The 19,955-nt window shown below is 42.9% G+C and overlaps 1 protein-coding gene across 5 annotated transcripts in view; it reads left to right on the top strand.

Annotated features, from left to right (window-relative positions):
- LOC110525740 (coronin-1C-A) overlaps nucleotides 1-19,955 on the top strand; it is a 75,701-nt gene that overhangs the window by 6,476 nt on the left and 49,270 nt on the right. Inside the window, exons 1-2 of one of the 5 annotated variants that reach the window (XM_036979880.2) lie at nucleotides 14,138-14,303; nucleotides 14,587-14,713. The exons of 1 other annotated variant lie outside the window; for it this stretch is intronic. The gene's annotated coding sequence lies outside the window, so the exon portion shown is untranslated. Of the gene's footprint in view, nucleotides 1-14,095; nucleotides 14,304-14,586; nucleotides 14,760-19,955 lie in introns of those variants that run through there. 3 more of the 5 variants (XM_090237658.1, XM_021606142.3, XM_090237657.1) reach the window with 3 other exon arrangements.

Here is a 19,955-nt window from a genome sequence, read left to right as displayed (position 1 = left end):
CGCACCAGCATATGGTCTCACAAGGGGTCTGAGGATCTCATCTCGGTACCTAATGGCAGTCAGGCTACCTCTGGCGAGCACATGGAGGGCTGTGCGTTCCCCCCAAAGAAATGCCACCCCACACCATGACTGACCCACTGCCAAACCGGTCATGCTGGAGGATGTTGCAGGCAGCAGAACGTTCTCCACGGCGTCTCCTCTGTCACGTGCTCAGTGTGAACCTGCTTTCATCTGTGAAGAGCACAGGGCGCCAGTGGCGAATTTGTCAATCTTGGTGTTCTCTGGCAAATGCCAAACGTCCTGCACGGTGTTGGGCTGTAAGCACAACCCCCGCCTGTGGACGTCGGGCCCTCATACCACCCTCATGGAGTCTGTTTCTGACCATTTGAGCAGACACATGCACATTTGTGGCCTGCTGGTGGTCATTTTGCAGGGCTCTGGCAGTGCTCCTCCTGCTCCTCCTTGCAAAACGGCGGAGTTAGCGGTCCTGCTACTGGGTTGTTGGCCTCCTCCACGTCTCCTGATGTACTGGCCTGTCTCCTGGTAGCGCCTCCATGCTCTGGACACTACGCTGACAGACACAGCAAACCTTCTTGCCACAGCTCGCATTGATGTGCCATCCTGGATGAGCTGCACTACCTGAGCCACTTGTGTGGGTTGTAGACTCCGTCTCATGCTACCACTAGAGTGAAAGCACCGCCAGCATTCAAAAGTGACCAAAACATCAGCCAGGAAGCATAGGAACTGAGAAGTGGTCTGTGGTCCCCACCTGCAGAACCACTCCTTTATTGGGGGTGTCTTGCTAATTGCCTATAATTTCCACCTGTTGTCTATTCCATTTGCACAACAGCATGTGAAATGTATTGTCAATCAGTGTTGCTTCCTAAGTGGACAGTTTGATTTCACAGATGTGTGATTGACTTGGAGTTACATTGTGTTGTTTAAGTGTTCCCTTTATTTTTTTGAGCAGTGTATAAATAGTCAAGTACAGATATCCCAAAAAATTACTTAAGTACAATTACTTTACACCAATATATATTTGAAGGATTTCTATGCTGAAAGCATTTGGTAACCACAGGCTTTTCTGATCCATAAGTCCAATATATACAGTACCAGTCAAAAGTTTGGACACACCTACTCATTCAAGGGTTTAAAAAAAAACATATATTTTCTACATTGTAGAACAATAGTGAAAACATCAAAGTTATGAAATAACACATGGAATCATGTACTAACCAAAAAATAGTTGCACAAATCAAAATATATTTTAAAGTAGCCACCCTTTGCCTTGACGTCTTTGCACACAGCTTGGCATTCTCTCAACCAGCTTCATGAGGAATGCTTTTCCAACCGTCTTGAAGGAGTGCCCATATACAGTTGAAGTTGGAAGTTTACATACACTATAGCCAAATACATTTAAACTCAGTTTTTCATAATTCCTGACATTTAATCCTAGTAAAAATTCCCTGTCATAGGTAAGTTAGAATCAACACTTTTATTTTAAGACTGCAAAATGTCAGAATAATAGTAGAGAGAATTATTTATTTCAGCTTTTATTGCTTTCATCACATTCCCTGTGGGTCAGAAGTTTACATACACTCAGTAAGTACTTGGTAGCATTGCCTTTTTAAATTGTTTAACTTGGGTCAAACGTTTCAGGTAGCCTTCCACAAGCTTCCCACAATAAGTGGGTGAATTTCAAAATCAAATCAAATCAAATGTATTTGTCACATACACATGGTTAGCAGATGTTAATGTGAGTGTAGCGAAATGCTTGTGCTTCTAGTTCCGACAATGCAGTAATAACCAACAAGTAATCTAACCTAACAATTCCAAAACTACTACCTTATACACACAAGTGTAAAGGGATAAAGAATATGTACAGTGCCTTGCGAAAGTATTCGGCCCCCTTGAACTTTGCAACCTTTTGCCACATTTCAGGCTTCAAACAAAGATATAAAACTGTATTTTTTTGTGAAGAATCAACAACAAGTGGGACACAATCATGAAGTGGAATGACATTTATTGGATATTTCTAACTTTTTTAATAAATCAAAAACTGAAAAATTGGGCGTGCAAAATTATTCAGCCCCCTTAAGTTAATACTTTGTAGCGCCACCTTTTGCTGCGATTACAGCTGTAAGTCGCTTGGGGTATGTCTCTATCAGTTTTGCACATCGAGAGACTGACATTTTTTCCCATTCCTCCTTGCAAAACAGCTCGAGCTCAGTGAGGTTGGATGGAGAGCATTTGTGAACAGCAGTTTTCAGTTCTTTCCACAGATTCTCGATTGGATTCAGGTCTGGACTTTGACTTGGCCATTCTAACACCTGGATATGTTTATTTTTGAACCATTCCATTGTAGATTTTGCTTTATGTTTTGGATCATTGTCTTGTTGGAAGACAAATCTCCGTCCCAGTCTCAGGTCTTTTGCAGACTCCATCAGGTTTTCTTCCAGAATGGTCCTGTATTTGGCTCCATCCACCTTCCCATCAATTTTAACCATCTTCCCTGTCCCTGCTGAAGAAAAGCAGGCCCAAACCATGATGCTGCCACCACCATGTTTGACAGTGGGGATGGTGTGTTCAGCTGTGTTGCTTTTACGCCAAACATAACGTTTTGCATTGTTGCCAAAAAGTTCAATTTTGGTTTCATCTGACCAGAGCACCTTCTTCCACATGTTTGGTGTGTCTCCCAGGTGTCTTGTGGCAAACTTTAAACAACACTTTTTATGGATATCTTTAAGAAATGGCTTTCTTCTTGCCACTCTTCCATAAAGGCCAGATTTGTGCAATATACGACTGATTGTAGTCCTATGGACAGAGTCTCCCACCTCAGCTGTAGATCTCTGCAGTTCATCCAGAGTGATCATGGGCCTCTTGGCTGCATCTCTGATCAGTCTTCTCCTTGTATGAGCTGAAAGTTTAGAGGGACGGCCAGGTCTTGGTAGATTTGCAGTGGTCTGATACTCCTTCCATTTCAATATTATCGTTTGCACAGTGCTCCTTGGTATGTTTAAAGCTTGGGAAATCTTTTTGTATCCAAATCCGGCTTTAAACTTCTTCACAACAGTATCTCGGACATGCCTGGTGTGTTCCTTGTTCTTCATGATGCTCTCTACTCTTTTAACAGACCTCTGAGACTATCACAGTGCAGGTGCATTTATACGGAGACTTGATTACACACAGGTGGATTGTATTTATCATCATTAGTCATTTAGGTCAACATTGGATCATTCAGAGATCCTCACTGAACTTCTGGAGAGAGTTTGCTGCACTGAAAGTAAAGGGGCTGAATAATTTTGCACGCCCAATTTTTCAGTTTTTGAGTTGTTAAAAAAGTTTGAAATATCCAATAAAATGTCGTTCCACTTCATGATTGTGTCCCACTTGTTGTGGATTCTTCACAAAAAAATACAGTTTTATATCTTTATGTTTGAAGCCTGAAATGTGGCAAAAGGTCGCAAAGTTCAAGGGGGCCGAATACTTTCGCAAGGCACTGTACATAAAGGTATATGAATGAGTGATGGTACAGAACGGCATAGGCAAGATGCAGTAGATGGTATCGAGTACAGTATATACGTATGAGATGAGTAATGTAGGGTATGTAAACAAAGTGGCTATAGTTTAAAGTGGCTAGTGATACATGTATTACATAAAGATGCAGTAGATGAGAGTACAGTATATACCCTACATTATTCATCTCATATGTATATGTATATACTGTACTCTCATCTACTGCATCTTTATGTAATACATGTATCACTAGCCACTTTAAAATATAGCCACTTTGTTTACATACCCTACATTATTCATCTCATATGTATATGTATGTAAACATTATATTAAGTAGCATTGTTTAAAGTGGCTAGTGATATATTTTACATCAATTTACATAAATTCCCATTATTAAAGTGGCTGGAGTTGAGTCAGTGTGTTGGCAGCAGCCACTTAATGTTAGTGGTGGCTGTTTAACAGTCTGATGGCCTTGAGATAGAAGCTGTTTTTCAGTCTCTCGGTCCCTGCTTTGATGCACCTGTACTGACCTCGCCTTCTGGATGATAGCGGGGTGAACAGGCTGTGGCTCGGGTGGTTGTTGTCCTTGATGATCTTTATGGCCTTCCTGTGACATCGGGTGGTGTAGGTGTCCTGGAGGGCAGGTAGTTTGTCCCCGGTGATGCGTTGTGCAGACCTCACTACCCTCTGGAGAGCCTTACGGTTGTGGGCGGAGCAGTTGCCGTACCAGGCGGTGATACAGCCCGACAGGATGCTCTCGATTGTGCATCTGTAGAAGTTTGTGTGTTTTTGGTGACAAGCCAAATTTCTTCAGCCTCCTGAGGTTGAAGAGGCGCTGCTGCGCCTTCTTCACGATGCTGTCTGTGTGGGTGGACCAATTCAGTTTGTCTGTGATGTGTACGCCGAGGAACTTAAAACTTACTACCCTCTCCACTACTGTCCCATCGATGTGGATAGGGGGGTGCTCCCTCTGCTGTTTCCTGAAGTCCACAATCATCTCCTTAGTTTTGTTGATGTTGAGTGTGAGGTTATTTTCCTGACACCACACTCCGAGGGCCCTCACCTCCTCCCTGTAGGCCGTCTCGTCGTTGTTGGTAATCAAGCCTACCATTGTAGTGTCGTCCGCAAACTTGATGATTGAGTTGGAGGCGTGCGTGGCCACGCAGTCGTGGGTGAACAGGGAGTACAGGAGAGGGCTCAGAACGCACCCTTGTGGGGCCCCAGTGTTGAGGATCCGTGGGGTGGCGATGTTGTTACCTACCCTCACCACCTGTGGGCGGCCCATCAGGAAGTCCAGTACCCAGTTGCACAGGGCGGGGTCGAGACCCAGGGTCTCGAGCTTGATGACGAGTTTGGAGGGTACTATGGTGTTAAATGGTGAGCTGTAGTCGATGAACAGCATTCTCACATAGGTATTCCTCTTGTCCAGATGGGTTAGGGCAGTGTGCAGTGTGGTTGAGATTGCATCGTCTGTGGACCTATTTGGGCGGTAAGCAAATTGGAGTGGGTCTAGGGTGTCAGGTAGGGTGGAGGTGATATGGTCCTTGACTAGTCTCTCAAAGCACTTCATGATGACGGAAGTGAGTGCTACGGGGCGGTAGTCGTTTAGCTCAGTTACCTTAGCTTTCTTGGGAACAGGAACAATGGTGGCCCTCTTGAAGCATGTGGGAACAGCAGACTGGGATAAGGATTGATTGAATATGTCCGTAAACACACCAGCCAGCTGGTCTGCGCATGCTCTGAGGGCGCGGCTGGGGATGCCGTCTGGGCCTGCAGCCTTGCGAGGGTTAACACGTTTAAATGTTTTCCTCGCGTCGGCTGCAGTGAAGGAGAGTCCGCAGGTTTTGGTAGCGGGCCGTGTCAGTGGCACTGTATTGTCTTCAAAGCGGGCAAAAAAGTTATTTAGTCTGCCTGGGAGCAAGACATCCTGGTCCGTGACTGGGCTGGTTTTCTTTTTGTAATCCGTGATTGAATGTAGACCCTGTCACATACCTCTTGTGTCTGAGCCGTTGAATTGCGACTCTACTTTGTCTCTATACTGACGCTTAGCTTGTTTGATTGCCTTGCGGAGGGAATAGTTACACTGTTTGTATTCGGTCATGCTTCCGGTCACCTTGCCCTGATTAAAAGCAGTGGTTTGCGCTTTCAGTTTCACGCGAATGCTGCCATCAATCCACGGTTTCTGGTTTGGGAATGTTTTAATCGTTGCTATGGGAACGACATCTTCAACGCACGTTCTAATGAACTCGCTCACCGAATCAGCGTATTCGTCAATGTTGTTGTTCGCCTCAATGCAGAACATATCCCAGTCCACGTGATGGAAGCAGTCTTGGTGCGTGGAATCAGATTGGTTGGACCAGCGTTGAACAGACCTCAGCGCGGGAGCTTCTTGTTTTAGCTTCTGTCTGTAGGCAGGGAGCAACAAAATGGAGTCGTGGTCAGCTTTTCCGAAAGGAGGGCGGGGGAGGGCCTTATGCGTCGGGGAAGTTAGAATAGCAATGATCCAAGGTTTTAACAGAATTTTGGCCCATTTCTCCTGACAGAGCTGGTGTAACTGAGTCAGGTTTCTAGGCCTCCTTGCTCACACACACTTTTTCAGTTCTGCCCACAAATTTTACATAGGGTTGAGGTTAGGGCTTTGTGATGGCCACTCCAATACCTTGACTTTGTTGTCCTTAAGCCATTTGCCACAACTTTGGAAGTATGCTAAGTGTGTCATTGTTCATTTGGAAGACCCATTTGTGACCAAGCTAACTTCCTGACTGATGTCTTGAGATATTGCTTCAATATAACCACAGAATTTTCCTCCCTCATGAAGCCATCTATTTTGTGAAGTGCACCAGTCCCTCCTGCAGCAATGCACCCCCCAAAACATGACGCTGCCACCCTCGTGCTTCACGGTTGAGATGGTGTTCTTCGGCTTGCAAGCCTCCCCCTTTTTCCTCCAAACATAACGATGGTCATTATGGCCAAACAGTTATATTTTTGTTTCATCAGACCAGAGGACCTTTCTCCATAAAGTACGATCTTTGTCCCCATGTGCAGTTGCAAACCGTAGTCTGGCTTTTTTATAGCGGTTTTGGAGCAGTGGCTTCTTCCTTGCTGAGTGGCCTTTCAGGTTATGTCGATATAGGACTTGTTTTACTGTGGATATGGATACTTTTGTATCTGTTTCCTCCAGCATCTTCACAAGGTCCTTTGCTGTTCTGGGATTGACTTGCACCTTTCACACCACAGTACGCTCATCTCTAGGAGACCGAACGCGTCTCCTTCCTGAGCGGTATGACGGCTGCGTGGTCCCATGGTGTTAATACTTGCATACTATTGTTTGTACAGATGAACGTGGTACCTTCAGGCGTTTTGGCTCTACAGTTATTTTTCTTATGCCTTGGCTGATTTATTTTGATTTTCCCATGATGTCAAGCAAATAGGCACTGAGTTTGAAGGTAGGCCTTGACATACATCCACAGGTAAACCTCCAATTGACTCAAATGCTGTCAATTAGCCTATCAGAAGCTTCTAAAGCCATTACATCATTTTCTAGAATTTTCCAAGCTGTTTAAAGGCACAGTCAACTTAGTGTATGTCAACCTTTGACCCACTGGAATTGTGAGAGTGAATTTTAAGTGAAATAATCTGTCTGTAAACAATTGTTGGAAAATTACTTGTGTCAAAGTAGATGTACTAACCGACTTGCCAAAACTATAGGAGTGGTTGAAAAATGAGTTTTAACCAAACTGTGTATGTAAACTTCCGACTTCAACTGTATATGCTGAGCTCTTGTTGGCTGCTTTTCCTTCACTCTGCGGTCCAACCAATCCCAAACCATCTCAATTGGGTTTAGGTTGGGTGATTGTGGAGGCCAGGTCATCTGATACAGCATTCCAGCACTCTCCTTCTTGGTCAAATAGCCCTTACACAGCCTAGTGTTTTCGGTCATTATCCTGTTGAAAGACAAATGATAGTCCCACTAACCGCAAACCAGATGGGATGGCATATCGTTGTGGTAGCAATGCTGGTTAAGTGTGCCTTGAATTCAAGACACAGTGGTTGGAACCGATTTGGACTCATCGTGTTTCTTGGCACAAGCAAGTCTATTCTTTTTATTGTTGACCTTTTACTAGTGGCTTCTTTGCAGCAATTCGCCCATCAAATCAAATGTTATTGGTCTCTTACACATGGTTTGCAGATGTTATTGCGAGTGTAGCGAAGTGCTTCTAGTTCTGACAGTGCAGCAATATCTAACAATTCCACAACTACCTAATACACACATCTAAGTAAATTTAATGGAATAAGAATATATAAATATATGGATGAGCAATGACAGAGCGGCATAGGCAAGATACAATAGATGGTATAAAATAGTGTGTGTGTGTGTGTGTGTGTACACACACACAGTGGGGCAAAAAAGTATTTAGTCAGCCACCAATTGTGCAAGTTCTCCCACTTAAAAAGATGATAGAGGCCTGTAATTGTCATCATAGGTACACTTCAGCTATGACAGACAAAATGAGAAAAAAAATCCAGAAAATCACATTGTAGGATTTTTAATGAATTAATTTGCAAATTATGGTGGAAAATAAGTATTTGGTCACCTACAAACAAGCAAGATTTCTGGCTCTCACAGACCTGTAACTTCTTCTTTAAGAGGCTCCTCTGTCTTCCACTCGTTACCTGTATTAATGGCACCTGTTTGAACTTGTTATCAGTATAAAAGACACCTGTCCACAACCTCAAACAGTCACACTCCAACTCCACTATGGCCAAGACCAAAGAGCTGTCAAAGGACACCAGAAACAAAATTGTAGACCTGCACCAGGCTGGTAAGACTGAATCTGCAATAGGTAAGCAGCTTGGTTTGAATAAATTAACTGTGGGAGCAATTATTAGGAAATGGAAGACTAATAAATAGGCCATGGTGGCAAAGTATTTACAAAATAGCAATTAAACACTGGAATGGTAGATGTGCAGAAGATGAATGTGCAAGTAAAGATACTGGGGTGCAAAGGAGCAAGATGGGATCGCAGTGGTGGGTGGTGCCTTACCTCATTTGCACACACTGTATATAGACTTTTTCTACTGTATTATTGACTGTTTGTTTATTCCATGTGTAAGTCATTGTCGAACTACTTTGCTTTATCTTGGCCAGGTTGCAGTTGTAAATGAGAACTTGTTCTCAACTAGCCTACCTGGTTAAATGTATATACATATATACGTTTTTTTAATACAGCCCAAAAGGATGCTCTCAATTGTGTATCTGTAAACGTTTGTGAGGGTTTTAGGTGACAAGCCACATTGAAGAGGCGCTGTTCCGCCGCCTTCACCACACAGCCTGTGTGGGTGGACCATTTCAGTTTGTCTGTGATGTGTACGCCGAGGAATTTAACTTTCCACCTTCTCCACTGCTGTCCTGTGGATAGAGGGGTGCTCCTTCTGCGGTTTCCTGAAGTCCACGATCATCTCCTTTGTTTTGTTGACATTGAGTGAGAGGTTGTTTTCCTGACACCGCACTCCGAGTGCTCTCACCTTCTCCCTGTAGGCTATCTCGCCATTGTAGGTAATCAAGTCCACTACTGTTGTGTCATCTGCAAACTTGATGATTGAGTTGGAGGCGTACATGGCCACGCAGTCATGGGTGAAAAGGGAGTACAGGAGGGGGCTGAGCACACACCCTTGTGGGGTCCCAGTGTTGAGGATCAGCGGGGTGGAGATCTAGTTTCCTACCTTCACCACCTGGGGGCGGCCCGTCAAAGTCCAGGACCCAGTTGCACAGGGCGGGGTCAAGACCCAGGGTCTCAAGCTTAATGATGAGTTTGGAGGGTACTATGGTGTTGAATGCTGAGCTGTAGTCAATGAACAGCATTCTTACATGGGTATTACTCTTGTCCAGATGGTATAGGGCAGAGTGATGGTGAATGCATTGTCTGTGGACCTATTGGGGCGGTAAGCAAATTGACGTGGGTCTAGGGTGACCGGTAAGGTGATATGATCCTTGACTAGTCTCTCAAAGCTCTTCATGATGACAGAAGTGAGTGCTACGGGGCGATAGTAATTTAGTTCAGTTACCTTTGCCTTCTTGGGTATAGGAACATTGGTGGCCATCTTCAAGCATGTGTGGACAGCAGACTGGGATAGGGATTGATTGAATATGTTCGTAAACACACCAGCCAGCTGGTCTGTGCATGCTCTGAGGACACAGCTAGGTACGCCGTCTGCACTGGCAGCCTTGCGAGGGTTAACATGTTTAAATGTCTTACTCGCCCTCCCGGGTGGCTCAGTGGTCTAGGGCACTGCATCGCAGCGCTAGCTGTGCCACCAGAGACTCTGGGTTCGCGCCCAGGCTCTGTCGCAGCCGGCCGCGAACGGGAGATCTGTGGACGGGAACGGGAGATCACGCTAACCAAGGTTGCCAGGTGCACGGTGTTTCCTCCGACACACTGGTGTCGGAGGCCAGCCGGGTAAGATGCAGTGCGGCTTGGTTGGGTTGTGTTTCGGAGGACGCATGGCTTTCGACCTTCGTCTCTCCCGAGCCCATACGGGAGTTGTAGCGATGACACAAGATAGTAATTACTAACAATTGGATACCACGAAATTGTGGAGAAAAGGGGTAAAAATAAATGTCTTACTCGTGTCGGCCACGGAGAAGGAGAGTATTATCTGTATTATCCTCAAAGCAGACAAAGAAAGTTTGTCTGGAAGCAAGACGTCGGTGTGGGTGACGTGGCTGGTTTTCCTTTTGGAGTACGTGATTGTCTGTAGATCCAGCCACATACGTCTTGTGTCTGAGCTGTTGAATTGTGACTCCACATTGTCTCTATACTGACATTTCGCTTGTTTGATTGCTTTGCGGAGGGAATAACTACACTGTTTGTATTCAGTCATATTCCCATTCACCTTTCCATGAGTAAATGTGATGGGTCGCGCTTTCATTTTTGTGTGAATGCCGCCATCTATCCACGGTTTCTGGTTAGGCTAACTATTAGTCATAGTAGGTACAACAGCTCCAAAACACTTCCTTATAAACTCACTCACCAAATCAGCGTATACGTCAAAACATCTTGGTGTGGATTCCGGTTGGTCAGACCAGAGTTGAATATCCCTTGAAATGGGTACATCCTGTTAGAGTTTCTGCCTATAGGAAGGGAGGAACAAAATGGAGTCGTGGTCAGATTTGCAGAAAGGAGGGCCTTGTATGCATCGCAAAATTTAGAGTAGCAGTGATCCAGTGTTTTACCAGCGTGAGTACTACAGTCAATATGCTGATAGAATTTAGGTAGCCTAGTTCTCAAATTTGCTTTGTTAAAATCCCCAGCTACAATAAATGCAGCCTCGGGATGTATGGTTTCCAGTTTGCATAAAGTTCAGTGAAGTTCCTTGAGGAACATCAGGGTATCTGCTTGAGGGGGGATATGCACGGCTCTGACAATAACCAAGGAAAATTCCCTTGGTAGATAATAGGGTCAGCATTTGATTGTGAGGAATTCTAGGTCAGGTGAACAAAGGACTTGAGTTCCAGTATGTTGTTACAACTACATCATGAAACATACACCCCCGCCCTTCTTCTTCCCGGAGAGATGCTTATTCCTGCCGGTGCGACGCACAAAGAATCCAGGTGGCTGTACCGGCTCTGACAGCATATCACGAGAGCCATGTTTCTGTGAAACAGAGTATGTTACGATCCCTGATGTCTCTCTGGAAAGCAACCCTTGCCCTAATTTTGTCTACCTTTTTTATCTAGAGACTGGACATTAGCAAGTAATATACTCAGAAGTGGTGGGTGTTGTGCGCACCTCTGAAGTCTGACCAGAAGACCAATCCGTTTGCCTCTTCTCCGGCGGCGATGTTTTGGGTCAGTCTCTGGAATCAGTTCAAATGCCCTGGGTGGTTCGACAAAGGATCCGCTTCGGGAAAGTCGTATTCCTGGTCATAGTGCTGGTAAGTTGATGTCTCTCTGATATCCAATAGTTATTCCCGGCTGTATGTGGGCTAACAATGTAAGAAATAATACATAAAAAAACAAAATTCTGCAAAGTTTGCTAAGGACTATTTTTTTATTTTATTTAACCAGGCAAGTCAGTTAAGAACAAATTCTTATTTTCAATGACGGCCTAGGAACAGTGGGTTAACTACCTGTTCAAGGGCAGAACGACAGATTTGTACCTTGTGGGTTTGAACTTGCCCTTGCCCCTGCCCTTCCGGTTACAGGTCCAACGCTCTAACCACTAGGCTACCCTGCCGCCCTAGAAGCGAGGCAGCCGTCTCTGTCTGTGGCTGTCTGGCATCTTAAGATGGCCTGATTTCACGCTGTCTCTTCTGAACAGTTGATGTAGAGATGTCTGTTACTTGTACTCTGAAGCATTTATTTGGGCTGCAATTTCTGAGGCTGGTAACTCTAATGAACTTATCCTCTGCAGCAGAGGTAACTCTGGGTCTTCCTTTTCTGTGGCAGTCCTCATGAGAGGCAGTTTCATCATAGCACTTGATGGCTTTTGCGACTGCATTTGAAGAAACTTTAAAAGTTCTAGAAATGTTCCCCATTGACTGATCTTCATGTCTTAAAGTAATGATGGACTGTTGTTTCTCTTTGCTTATTTGAGCTGTTCTTGCTATTTTACCAAATAGGCCTATCTTCTGTATACCACCCCTACCTTGTCACAACACAACTGATTGGCTCAAATGCATTAAGGAAAGAAATTCCACAAGTTAACTTTTAACAAGGCACACCTGTTACTTGAAATACATTCCAGATGTCTACTTCATGAAGCTGGTTGAGAGAATGCCAAGATTGTGCAAAGCTGTCATCAAAGCAAAGGGTGGCTACTTTGAAGAATCTCAAATGTAAAACATTGATTTGTTTTACACTTTCCATGTGTGTTATTTCATAGTTTTGATGTATTCACTATTATTCTTCAATGTAGAAATTAGTAAAAGAAAGAAAAATCCTTGAATGAGCAGGTGTGTCCAAACTTTTAACTGGTACTGTATATAAATCATTTGTTTACATGTTTTTTTTACTTGTTATGCAATGTATCCCAATACCCACAGATCTACCTTCATCTAGTGGCCCTAAACAATGTGGCTCGGGTAAACATTTGGTGTGCTGATAGGATAAAGCTGCTATTTGTAATACTTGTAGAATGTGGCTTATTCTGCTAAATGTGGCTTTGTAAAATGATGCCATCTTGTGGCAATTAGAAAAAAAGTCATGAGGTCCATTATTTAAATAAATAAATAATTGACAACTCTTTTTCTCCCCAATTTCGATCTTCAATTCATGATCTATTAAATCTAATAGCTAAAATACCTGAAATAATATTTTGTCAACAGCTGCAGAGGTAGCAGTTATAGTAACACACCACACCATGTGTCTGGATGACATTTGCATAGCTGCAGTTCACCAACCACTCCCATGCCTTCAAATTGTTTAACGTCTGCCATTAAAAGAAAAGAGAGGGGGGATTATGTCAATGGTTTTTGCTCCACAAGTTTCTGATTTTTGCAGGAGTGTTAACATTTATCACACTGAAACATTATACAGTATGCTGTATGTATGTATTGTAAACTGGGTGGTTCGAGCAGTGAATGCTGATTGGCTGAGAGCCATGGTATATCAGACTGTATACCACGGGTATGACAATTTATTTTTACTGCTCTAATTACGTCGGTAAACAGTTTATAATAGCAATAAGGCACCTTGGGGGTTTGTGATATATGGCCAATATACCACGGCTAAGGGCTGTATCCAGGCACTCCGCGTTGAGTATAAGAACAGCCCTTAGCCGTGGTATATTGGCCATATACCACACCCCCTCCCGCCTTACTGCTTAATTATACCAGACCCAGCTCTAACAATGATTGGTGGCTTTGGCTGTTGCTCACCTATAGAGTACCACAGTATGAGTCATAATACCCATAAAACATAGCAGTCAAACAAGGAAATAGTTCCAATTGTTTTTACATCATACATTTTTCCAATATGGGAATTTATTAACACTTAAAATAAGGGCCGTGTTTCCTGGAGGCTTACACTGGAGTGACGTTTTGATAACTGTGTATCTCTCTAGGACAAAGTGACTTCAATTTATTTGCCTGTATTTACCCTCCAAAAATGAACTGCTAATTTGCTGATAATGTGGCTACCATAAAGAACTACATTTGTCATTATGATCTGGACGAGACTGGCGAACTGAGGCAAATGTAAGAGTCTCTGGATCAACTATCTAAAAACTAAATGTAATAATGAATTTTGTTACATTTCTTTACATGGACAATTATTTAACTGGCTTGTGCAAGTTTTAAATTGACACTACCATTTAGCAAAGGTGTCGGCTAGAGATGACGTGCAGGAGTTTGCATAAGGTCTACTTCGATACTAATTGTCAAATCTGAGAATAAAAAGAGCTGAATATATTGATAAAAGTCACCTTGTCCGAGAGAGATTTTATATTGTTATCAAAAACGTCATGCCAGGGTAAGCTTACACGAAGCACAGACCTTATGTTAGGTGTTCCTAAAATTCTCTAAGGGAAAAACGATTGGCCCTATTTCCAGTTTGACCGCTAGGTTTTATGGGTATTATGACACCACTGGGTGCTCTTGTCCAAAAATGCCTGGGCAAGCCATAACTGAGGCGGGGATAGGGGGCGGGCGGTGTATCCGGTGCAGCAGTGACAGGGGAAAAGAGAGCACTAGGCGAGTTGTCAGCGGCTTCAGCTGGATAAACGTCGGGAGTCCTATTTAAGATAATTCAACAGTCAGAGATATTTTTTTTTACTTTGATCTGGAAGGTACGTCTTGTTGCTTTATGTTGACTAATATTGTATACACAGTTAGCGACATTCCTGCTTGGTTGATTGTATTCAACTGTGCCGTCTACGCTTTAGTTAAGTGACGTTAGCGAGGCAATTGCTTGGGTTCAGTTAAGAAAGCTAACGTTAGCTAGCTAGTACAATTAACATTGGCTAGCTGAATTAGGATCGCCACGTTTTCAACGTCAATGAGTTTGCTACCTAGCTAAGTTAGGTGATGTCTGCTAGTTAAGCTACCTTGTTTCTCTAATATTTATGATAGCCTCCATGCGGAATGAATGGCCAGTCCAGCAGCCAGTTGGGGTGGGGTATATTAGCCACGACAACGTCATCGTATCTGATGAACCAAACTAACCGGCGGTTCCACTAAAAAGAAGAGGATGAAGACGGTAATGTAATTTAGCGTCAAACTCAACGAAATTAGAGAATATTTAGGTAACTGGAAAGTCTTGATTCAGAGAGCTTCATTCAGCGTTCAACACGCAATGTAATTTGGGTGTGTTTGTAACAATTTTGAGTACAATCAATCAAATCAAAGTATTTTGTCCACCGATACAATAATTCCCTGACGGAAGCGCATTGTTCCCGCAGAAGTGTCGTTCATTTTTTAAGAACATAGTTGCAATGATTGCACCACTTTATTTTAAATAGTTCGAGGAATAGGCTAATAACGTTACGTTTAATTGTGACGGAGCTTTCTTGAGCTGAGACTTGTCTTATGTTATGTCTGGAAAAATAATATTCTGTAATTCTAATTTGTTTGGTGTAGTCAGGAAGACCAAGGGAGAAGGAATAATGTACTAGCCAGTATAACGTTACTTGCAGCTGAATAATACTCTGCAAAGGGGACGGGGGGGTCAAGGCAAAGCATAGCTGCGCTACCGACACCGCTATGTTTCAACGATCGATTGGGTCAAATTAAGTGGATGAAGATATATTTTATTGAGACCATAAAGACGTTATGATTTTGTATCTGATTTATCTGTATTTTTGTATCCCCATAAACATTCCTCTATTGCTTACCTTCTAGCAGCAGCGGGCGCGCGGTGATGGGTCACCATGAATGGCCATGTATAATGCCAACCTACTTGTGTGACTTGGCTAGATGTGTTGAACAGCCATAGCTTTTATCAGCATTTACGCTTTTCAGTCTTTTAAGTAACATTTTGACCTTTTAACAGGCCATTTAGATTTTTACTGGATTTTGGTTTTCAGCACAAAGTGACTTGCCTATAAATTATTAGCCTTCATCCCCCTCAACACACTTTTATTCAAATAGTTTTGTTCGTAAGTAGCTTGGGAGTTCCCTTCCTTTGGAGAGATTGAGTGTGAGTCGTGGGTGCAGGACTGGCCATTGCTAGCTGTCAGTCGGACCTGAGGGTCGCATGTTAACACCACGGTCATGTTTGGTCTGGATGTCAGGACACATCAACCTCGGGCTGGCTGGCCCCTCGGATCACACCGTCGTTTCCTTAGAAGTCTCTCCCCTGCCTCCTATAGCTCTGCTGGGAGAGGAAGTGGGTCAGAATGCAGAGGGAAATTAAGTGTGAGATGCAAGGAAGTGTTAGGCTACAGAGGATGCAGCAGGGAGAGGGGTACTGAATCCCAAATCACTCCCTTGCACTTCCATTTGCGCATTCATGTGCGCCTCCACCATAATGCACAAGTGTCCCAAAGCTGAGTGAGTGAACATTATCGAGGGTTATAATTAGACCCTCCGATAGCCTCTTCCGCCAAGCCATCAAGGCTGTAGGCTACAGAGCTAAGTGCTATCCCGGCATGCACTGCGATGTGGTTGGAGTTTAAGCAATTTGATACAAAAGAATGGAGAGGTGTGCCTAATAATGTCACATGCATTTGTTAAATCATAAAACAAGTATGACATTTTAATTAAAAGTGGAACATTAATTGCACCATTCAAGTAACGATGTGTCCCGAAGTTGATTGGTTTATTGATCCCCTTGCCACTCTCTGGAAGTCACCACCCTGTGAGTTCAGTCAGCAACACGTGACAACGAAGGGCCCTCTGAGAGATTTGGTAGGGGCGTGGGGGTGGTTTGAGATTCGTGGAGAGAGGACTCAATGTCGCCGACCCCACTAATACCCCTCTTCTCCATCCGCATTTGTATGAATGGATTCCAAGATGAAGGTCCTTAAGAAATTCATGAGAACACAACAAGAGCACACATTTTCAGGTAGCAATTCTGTCTATTGGTAACTTAGAATGCAAACCTCTTAACATGTTCTACATTAAGTTAGTGTCAGGTTCTCTGTGCAAGGTGCATCTGAGTCCACATCACCAAGGTGATGAGGTTATGCCTTCCTCCTGAGACGACAACTCTACAGGAAAATTAAATGATTAAACTTTTAAATAGGATTTTGATAACGATTGGGAGTACACATAAGCAACTAATTAAGCCTACAGCCCTACACATTACTTTTGGTGGTTTATTCAGCCAATTTCTTTCTGCCCTGTGGAGGTGTCAAATCATCATGCACAGTTCTTGCTGGTTGTTTATTTGTAGACTAACACAGATTTATTATATTCAGATGTTTTTTAAACCAAACGGGCATGTTTTATATACAGAAATACCACTTGTTCAAATAAACAGACTAGGCAACTTGTAAAAAAAAAAAAGCATAACAGACAAAAGGTGATTTAATCATGGATTTAAAGTACAAATATGATTTTTAAAGACATATTGTTTGTTTAGATTTGACTTTCAGAGATTTCGTACACAATGTTACTAAAGATTCAAAGATGGGATTATCACACCCAACACCATTAATGATTCAGTCATGATGCACTATGACAAACTGTTTTTATAACTCCTAACCCTCACACAGGTGCATGATAAATGTATCCCATCCAGTGATTAACATTAATAGCAGGAGTTTTACATAAGTGCTTAAAATAGGATGAAGACTGTCTCTTTGTTTGTTTAGGCACTTGGACCTTGGTGCTGTAAACATGACACATCATGGAAAGGTGTTGGCGTCTTGCCAATAGTATCCTCTTTTGTGGGACGCCAAGTTTAATGCTGCGTTTTTAGATGGTATTAGATAGACGGCGAACCAGATGTCATTGTTTTCATGAGCCCACGTGGTAAATGCCTTCGAGGCTGGCGGTGAATGCAGTCAGCCGGCACGGTAGATGGGACTTGCCGCCAGTTCAAATATTTCAACTTTTGCCATCTGCCATAACGATGTTTTCTACTGGATGTTGATTTGCACTGTTTGTTTACTGAAATCACCATAGCAATGCATACAGTTGTGCTGGCTTGCTTTTGCCGTCACCCTCTCTATTGCTTTCTTATCCCGCTATACAGACTGGTATGATGGTTTTTGCATCCCTCATCTAAACGCAGCATAATGGTCTTTTTGTCCCCTGCATTTCCTTTGCCCTCTTCTGTGTGCTGCCAAACCTGCTCTGAGATTTGTTGAACTTGAGGGTGACGCCAAGATAGCATGTGATGTGTCTAACTACAGTGTCTTCCTAAAGTATTCACACTCCCTGACTTTTTCCACATTTTGTTTTTACTGCCTGAATTTAAAATGGATCTTTTGTCACTGGTCTTCACACAATACCCCATCATGTAAAAGTGGAATTATGGTTTTTAGGTTTTTACAATTAAAAATGAAAAGCTGCAATGTTAAGTATTCGACCCCTAAATATGTTAAGAATACATTTTTCTTTAGTCAGAATAAGTAGGATGGAGTTTTGAACCACAGCCTAATTTCTGTACCCCACACATGCAATTATCTTTAAGGTCCCTCAGTTTATCAGTGAATGTCAAACACAGATTCAACCACAAAGACCAGGGAGGTTTTCGAATACCTCGCAAAGAAGGGCAGACATTGAATAGCCTTTTGAGCATGGTGAAGTTATTAATTACACTTTGGGTGGTGTAGCCCAGTCACTACAAAGATACAGGTGTCCTTCCTAACTCGGTTGCCAAAGAGGAAGGAAACAGCTCAAGGATTTCACCATGAGGCCAATGGTGTTTTTCAAATGGTTACATAGTATAAAGGCTGTGATTGGAGAGAAACTTAGGATGGATCAACAACATTGTAGTTACTCCACAATACTAACCTAAATGAGAGTGAAAAGGAAGCGTGTACAGAATACAAATATTCCTGTTTGCAATAAGTAAAACTGCAAATAATGTGGCAAAGAAATCAACTATGCCCTGAATACAAAGTGTAATGTTTGGGGAACATCCAACACAACACATCTCTGAGTACCGCTCTTCATATTTATAAGCATGGTGGTGGCTGCATCATGTTATGGGTATGCTTATCATCCCCAAGGGAGTTCAAACTGAATAGAGCTAAGCACAGGCCAAACCTGGTTGTCTGCTTTCCAACAAACACTGGGAGCCATTCACCTTTCAGCAGGGCAATAACCTAAAACACAAGGCCAAATATACACTGGAGTTGCTTACCAAGATGACGTTGAAAGTTCCTGGGTGGCCTAGTTATTGTTTTGAAATAAATCTGCTTAAATCTATGGCAAGACTTAAATGGCTTTCTAGCAATGATCAACAACCAACTTGACAGGACTTAAATAATAAAAAATAAAAAAAATAATGCAAATATTGTCCAATCCAGGTGTGCAAAGCTCTTAAAGACTTACCTTGAAAGACACACAGCTGTAATTGTTGCCAAAGATGATTCTAACATGTTGAATACTTGTAATCAAGGGTTAGGGTTAGAATGTTTTTCACTTTGACCTAGAGTATTATGTATAGATCGTTGACAAAAAAATTGACATGCATTTAAATCCCACCTAACATGTGTGGGAAAAATCAAGGTGTGTGAATACTTTCTGGATGCACTGTAGATGTGACTTATTTGGTAAGTGACCAGGATCATGCATGGGTTGGATGAGCACACCATTCAGCATGATTTCTGTGGTGTATTCTTCTGGTCAAAAATAATTGTTTCATCACAACTATTGCCCACAGCTTTTTAAAAATGTTTTTTTTACCTCATTTAATGGGGTTCATTGTCTTGGTGGATGTAACACAACAGAACCTTGCACCTTTTTAAATCCTGTTCTGTGATGGTAACATTTAACCTAGGCCTAGGTGGTCTGTCTAAAGCCTGTCCTGATTTAAGTAGCTTTATAGGATTGGTGGCGTGGGGGCTCATGTCTTGGAATGAAATGGGATTAGTGCATGCTTAGACGAAGGCCTTCATTTGAGACATTTTACATATTTCATTGTTATAGTTTAGGCTAGACCCTGGCAAGATCCTGTAACGGATCCTGACGTTCCAGTTTAAAAAATCAAGGTGAAATGGCAAATGCTGCCTTGTCCTTACTTGACATTTGATATGCCATTTGACCGTTGTTTGAAATGTCTGACTCGTCCAAGCCTAGATAATGTCTGACTCGTCCAAGCCTAGATAGGTAGGGAAATGAGTGGATCAGTTCCAGTGTCTCGTCTTTTTGCACTGGCTTTGTCTGTATTTTGCAGGATACATTATTCTTGGCCTTTGTCCTCCCAGTCCCATGTTTTGTCAAATAATTCAACATTCCATTGAACTGCGCTGCAGACACTGTGCCCGCATGGTATTTTACAAGCAGAGCACAGGCCACATGGTCACCCAGGGGCAGAGAGGGGTGAA

The sequence above is a fragment of the Oncorhynchus mykiss genome, chromosome 6 (genome assembly GCF_057628025.1).
Source record: "Oncorhynchus mykiss isolate SJ-2025 chromosome 6, ASM5762802v1, whole genome shotgun sequence".
Classification (NCBI taxonomy): Eukaryota; Metazoa; Chordata; class Actinopteri; order Salmoniformes; family Salmonidae; genus Oncorhynchus; species Oncorhynchus mykiss.
The sequence above is the reverse complement of the archived record's forward strand: the minus strand, read 5'-3'. Positions and strand labels throughout refer to the sequence as shown.